This window comes from Phocoena sinus, chromosome 7 (assembly GCF_008692025.1).
Source record: "Phocoena sinus isolate mPhoSin1 chromosome 7, mPhoSin1.pri, whole genome shotgun sequence".
Classification (NCBI taxonomy): domain Eukaryota; kingdom Metazoa; phylum Chordata; class Mammalia; order Artiodactyla; family Phocoenidae; genus Phocoena; species Phocoena sinus.
The window spans coordinates 1,339,415-1,345,912 of record NC_045769.1 but is presented as its reverse complement, the minus strand read 5'-3'; the positions used below and the strand labels follow the sequence as shown (position 1 = coordinate 1,345,912).

General features: G+C 56.3%; 1 long non-coding RNA gene across 1 annotated transcript; it reads right to left on the bottom strand.

Annotated features, from left to right (window-relative positions):
• Positions 1–1,048: 1,048 nt before the first annotated feature.
• LOC116756969 lies at positions 1,049–4,381 on the bottom strand. Its single transcript, XR_004350808.1, has 5 exons — positions 4,317–4,381; positions 3,475–3,645; positions 2,366–2,474; positions 1,775–1,866; positions 1,049–1,131 (listed from the first exon to the last, which is right to left on the bottom strand). It is a non-coding gene; the product is annotated as an uncharacterized LOC116756969 (long non-coding RNA).
• Between the last annotated feature and the right edge of the window lie 2,117 nt (positions 4,382–6,498).

Below are 6,498 nucleotides of genomic sequence, written 5' to 3'. Positions count from 1 at the left end.
GTATGCCAACACATATATATGGAATTTAAGAAAAAAAAAATGTCATGAAGAACCTAGGGGTAAGACAGGAATAAAGACACAGACCTACTAGAGAACGGACTTGAGGATATGGGGAGGGGGAAGGGTAAGCTGTGACAAAGCGAGAGAGTGGCATGGACATATATACACTACCAAACGTAAAACAGATAGCTAGTGGGAAGCAGCTGCATAGCACAGGGAGATCAGCTCGGTGCTTTGTGACCGCCAGGAGGGGTGGGATGGGGGTGGGTGGGAGGGAGGAATACGCAAGAGAGAAGAGATATGGGAACATATGTATATGTATAACTGATTCACTTTGATATAAAGCAGAATCTAACACACCACTGTAAAGCAATTATACCCCAATAAAGATGTTTAAAAAAAAACATGTGGCCATGCCCACCTTGCACACCCTCACGTATAGGGTAGACCCAAACCTCTGCCCACCCCCTTTGGTCTGAAAAGACCCAGCTCCTGGTTCCTCCCCGTGTGGCCCCTTCACCCCATAGCCTGGGAAGCCCAGGCTCAGGCCCCTGCCTGCCCGGAGCAGCTCTGCCCACGGCAGGGCTTTGACCCCCAGCTCCCACAGGCTCTGCAGCTTTGGACAAACCCCTCAGGGCTCTGAAATGGTCCCTTCGTGTGTAAAACAGAGAGCTGGGACTCACCGAGGTCCTTTCTATAAGGTGATCTCACCAATGTCACTGTTGCAGGTAGGGAAACTCTTTCCAGGGCCGGAGACGGCTCTCGTCTAACACTCGGAAATGAATCGTCCGAGGAGACACACGTGCTGACAAGGCAAGAGACTCTATTGGGCAGGGGCGCCCGGGGGGAGAGCAGGAGGGTGAGGGGACCCAGGAGGACTGCTCTCCACGTGGCTCACAGTCTCCGGTTTTATGGCGATGGGGTTAGTTTCTGGCCAGTTTGTCTCTGGCCAATCGTTCTGACTCAGGGTCCTTCCTGGTGGTGCATGGCTCAGCCAACGTGGATTCCAGCGAGAAGGACTCTGGGAGGTTGGTAGGACATACGGACTGGCATCTCCTCTCTCCTTTGACCTTTCCCAAATTCTTCCGGTCGGTGGTGGCTTGTTAGTTCCGAGTTCCTTACCAGGACTTCCTGTTTCATGCAAGTGGTTACTATGAGGCCCGGCCAGGACGGGCGGTTTCTGTCAGCGGTTCCCCTAACATCACCATTCCGCGTTGACCCAGAATTTGTCCCCCTCCCATCGCATTGCCCCGCTCTGGGTCCACCGTCCCCGCCCCCCGCCGACTTGGCTCCTGTGAGCAGAGGAGGGTGAGGGTGCCGCTGACTGCTGGGCTACAGGTTTGGGCAAGGGCAGGGCCAGGCTGGGAAAGCTGAGCTGGGTCCCGGGCACTCCTTTCCCCTCGCAAACACACAGTCCCAGCCAGGCGCACACCCCAGGGGCTCTCGAATGGCCCTCCAGTCTCCGTCTCCAGGCTGGACTCTCCGGGAGGCCTGGCCCTTTGTCCTCATCCTCTGCCCACCCAGGGGAGCCAGCCCAGGCAGGAAAAGCGAGCCCTCACAAACAGGCCACGCTCAAGGATGCCACGTGTGTTTTATTTTCTTTTTAAGCCTGAGCGTACTTTGCTTCTGGCAGGGTTGCCCAGATAATTCACCACCCAAGACAATTCTCATTTTCACTTAATGGGAAATCAAAGGTGTCCCCAGGTCACCGGCCCTAACGTTGGGCTAACATCGTGTGAGGTGAAGGGGGAGGGAAGGGGGCTGCGTTACTTACTTTTCTGTGATTGGTGAATGACTGGCACCTTCTCCTTCTTTTAAAACTCTTCCTTTTCATGCCAGAGAAGATCCAGTAATGAGAGCTGTGTTCTTTTAGGGAAAGGCTGTGCATCTGAGAGCACGGGGCTGCCTTCCCGCGAGCCCGAAGGCTGACCTGAGGTGCTGTCATCCCACCACCTCCTCCCTGGAGCCACAGCCTACATGGTTTGCGGCTAGGCCTTCGGCTGGTTTTGAGAAATAACTGTAATCTACCCACTGGCACAATCGCAGCTTGTTCCGGTTTAGGGACACGAGCTGTTGCGGCCGTGCTGTGTGAAAGAGGCTGTCTTAGGGTCACCTCCCAGCCCTGCCAGTCCTGCTTGCAGGCCAGCCTGGAGGGCGTGTCGGGGGGGGGGGGGTGCTGATTCATCAAGGTTCAGCCGTGCCGTGAGGACACCATTGCCGATGGCACCTTAGAGTGTATCCCTTGGGGAGATCTGGAAGCAACCTGGAGGTCTCGGTGAATAGGTGACAACGGCTTTCCGCCACCCCCTGGCTATAGGGCCTTGTTCACTAGTAGGGACGAGGCTGCAGTAACAGACAAACCAACCTATTGGAGGAAAGTCACGGCGGGGGTGGCTCCAGGTGGTCACTCAGGGATCCAGCCAAGGAGGGGCTGCCATCTGGAACACGAGGCGTCCAAGAGCACCCTGGTGTCTCTATCCCAGGAGGGGAGGAAGGAAGGACATGGAGGAGGAACACAGGTGGGGTCTTCCTGGACCAGGCCTGGAGGAAACCAAAATGGCTCCCCCACATTCCTTTGGCCAGAACTCAAGACACAGCATCCTCTATAAGCACAGGATGCTGGGAAGTGTAGTCCCAAACAAGGTGGAATGCTGGGAACTGTAGTCCCCAACGACACTGGATACTGGGAAGTATAGTCTCTAATAGCATGGGATGCTGGGTAGTGTAGTCCAGCTGTGAGCTGGGGCTGCAGGGCTGCCATTATGGCCTTCCAGAGCTCCTGGGATGGGGCAGGGGAAGAGGTCAAGAGGCTCTGCCGTGTGAGGACCTGATGAGAGAGCTGAAGACACTCATCCTGGAAAAGGAAACTCAAGTGCGTTTGCATCTTCAAGCATTTGAAAGTCTGAAGCAGCTGGACTCTGTACTTGAGAATCCAAAGGGAAGTGGAGAAAAGGGTAAAGGGCACAGAGAGCTATTCTGAGTCTCAGGCAAAATTCTCCCTGAGTGGAACAGCTGCTTCGTGAAGCAGGGATCTTGCTGTGTGGCTGGAATCCCAGGCCACAGAGGGCCCGGGGCCACAACTGCCAAGCAAGAGTGTCCGTCATCTTACTGCTTTTTAAAAATCTTTTTCTGCACATCCCTCTTTCTTTTCTTAATCCATCTTGTTCTGTGTCGTTTTCTCTGATCTGTGAGCCATTGCTCCTTCATCTCTGAGCAAGAGGTTGAGGCCTGGCCTGCAGGGCCGGGTTTATCCGGTTGTGTCTCTGCTCAGGCAAGCCCTCAGTTTATTTGTTACCTTGTTTCTTCGCCAGAACAAGAAAAAAAAGTATTTGAGAAGAAGGATATTGAAGGCCACCTACCTACCTTTAGAACAGACAAGAAATATTACAAAGCTCTATTTGCAAGCCACCGTGAGCTTAAAAACAAGAGTACCCGGGATGTTATGGTTGCCAAATATTTCCCCATGATACTCACGGATGTGACGTGGGAAGGCAGGTAACCTGAGGTCACCAGGTGCGCGCGCTCGGTGGAGGGCAGGCTGAGGGCAGGTCTTGCTGTATCGTCCTCTCAAGAGAGAAGGAGCCTGGAACTGTCAGCAAAGTCTTCTGCTCCCACGAGAACTGTCAGCCCGTCTCCTGCAAGACACTGCAATTTGGTTCTAAATGGGGGCGGTGCTCAGATCACAGCTTTCAGACTGGACAAGATGCCCCTTGAACTCAGCCTGGGACCCACCACGTGGCAAAGGTGGCCTGGTGACAAAAGGAGCTGGGGGGTGGGGGTTGGTTGGCAAGACCCCCCCATTCCCTCAGGGGCCGAGCTCCCTGGCAGCTCTCTCCCCTCCCTGGGCTGATCCCCGTATTCATCTCAGAAAGCAAGTGGCTGTAATGCCTTCCCCGCCCTGTGCGCAGGCCTAGGGGTCAGATACAACAGTGCGAGCAGAGCTCAGCCCCGGCCCAGGATGAAGGCTCAGGCGCCTCAGTTATTATCATGAGAATTAAGCATATTGTTAATTCAGGTCACCTTCAGCCCGAGCTGTGCCAGCCGTGCCTCATTTTCACCGCCAAAGAGCCACAGGCCAATTCCAGGGTATTTTACTCTTTCAGTAAGTGTGTCTTTAATACTAACTCCAAAATGCCCTACTCCTGTAGAAACACACAGAAGCCTCCTCCGAAGACTGCCGAACCAACCCTGGAGCCTGCTTGCTTGCCGATGGGCCAGAGGAATAAGTGGGCCCCCCGCACACTCCCTCTGGCAGCGAGACACCGCTTCCCGGGCAGCAGAGCAAGTCCCCCGCAGGGTTAGCCCTAAGCCTGCACCTTCCAGCTCTCCAGCTCGCGCTGAGCTCCGGTGAGCTCCGCACCTGTCCGGCGGCCGGCCCGGCCCGGCTGGGCTGCCGAGTCCCCAGGCTGAGTCCCTGCGTCGGAGAGCAGCTGGGGGCCCCCTGCCGGCCTCTCCTGTGTCAACCAGCAGCTCTGCCAGAGCAGAAGTGCTGGCCTGGTTAGTTTCTAGGTTGTTTATCTCCCAGCACAGAACACACATTCCTGAGTGTGTGTTTAAATCCATAGATTCCAAAGGGCAACCAGGACTGTTTATCCAAAGCGAGGCCTCCTTAAACCATTGTTTTACGTAGCCCCCTTTTCCAAGCCATTTCCTATTTTCCTGCTGATACCATGAAAACTTAAAATTTTTCCGAAGGCTGTGAACGCCTGGAACGGCAGACAGCTGGCCTGGAGCTGGAGACGCCGTTAGAGGATCAATGGCCCACAGGAAACGGGCGATTAGCCCCTCAGATCAGCTGCTCCCGCTGATAAAGGACCCCCTCCCTGCCGCACGTCCTCTCCCACCACTGGAAACCGGCCACTGACTCTTGGGGCTAGGAGGGCGGAGGGGAGGGTCACACCCCAGCCAGGCCTGGTCTCCTGGCCTGACCCCTCACCACCAGCCCCTTGGAGCCCCCCTGGGGCCCCGTGTGCTTGGGCTGAGCACGGGGGTCTCTGCAATCTCATCCATGCAGATGCTGACATGGCAGCGCCGGCTGGTGGGAGGTGCCGCAGCTCTGCAGGCTCCCGGTGATGGCGGTGAGGCTGCTCTGTGCAGGGTCACGAGCTGCCCGTCAGCACCGCTGATGCCTTTCGTGAAACCTTAAGGACTCTGGGCACGACGCTCTTTCACGTGCAGATTCACCTTTACCCCGCAAAGGAGGCAGAAATTTCTCCATATTGCAACTTAAGAAAATGAATGCAGAAGTAACCGCTGAAAGTCACAGCCAGGTCATTTATTCATTCAACAAACACCTCTTGAGCACCGACGATATGCCAGGCATTGGGATGCAGGGCTGAGCGAAGTCAGAACTGGGTAAGGTTTAGTGGGGAAGGCGGAGGGTGTTGAACAGCTGTGTAAACAGCAAGAACCAGGAAGGGGTGGACTGAGTCTGGACTGGGGCCCAGGAATCTGAATTTTACAGAGAACTCCAGGGAGTTCTCATCAAAGAGATCTGGGGAGTGCATCAGAGCTGTGGTTCCCGGCGCCCCCAGAGATGGGCTGCACTCCAAGAGAACCCATTAAATGGGCACTCCCACGGGCATGGGGGTCTCTGAAAGTGCCCAAAGGGCCTAGTGAGCACCGTGGTCGCTGGGCGGGTTTGGCCGGTCCAGTGAGGCAGGGAGGCATCCCCAGGAAGTGACAGCCGGAAGTGCTCTGCCCACACGCGGGCAGCGAGGGTCCAGCCTGGGGCTGTGCTGAGCTCTGTGCCCTCCACTTGGGGATCCTCCATGTGACTGTCCGAGAAGGGCGGAAGGGCCGGATGGGCTGGGGCCGTGGGCAGTGGGCAGCCCCAGGGACCGAGGGGCTCCCTCCCTGGCCGCATCCAACCCCTCCCGCTGCTGAGCCCACCCGGGGAAGTTAGCGGGCACCCACCTGAGACAGCGCCGAGCCGCACACAGAACAGAACCACAACGCCACCCTCCTGCTGGGCCACAGTCAAGGTCACCTCTGGCTCCAGGGCCTGAGGACGTGAGTTACGCAGCTGCAACACCCGACCTGCAGCCCCAGGAGGGAATGTGCGGTGCGCATCCCAGCACCATGCTGCCTGGACGCGGCAGGCGCGGCCCGGCTCGCCATGCGCCCGGAGGCCCCCAGACAGAGACCCCGGCCCTCCTGCCCGGCTAGCATCAGACTGTGCTTTATGACAGATGGGTAACGGGCCGCTTTCAGCCCCCCGGAGTCTGGCAAATGGGCCGAAACCAGCCATGGGAGACGCTCGGGGCTTTCTTTGCCAGCACACCACACCAGAGGGCAATGGCTTGAGAATCTCAGAGGGAATATATATCGCCTCTGAATTTAGGAAGATTCTTAAAAAAAAAAAAAAAAAAAAAAAGCAGAAACCAATGAATAAAAGTGAAGCCAATACAGCAAACCGTTTGGCTGTGGATCAGAAAATCCTCTCACTCAAACGCCTATGGAGTGTGATGAGCCCAAGTCCCTGGGCTGTGTTCTCGG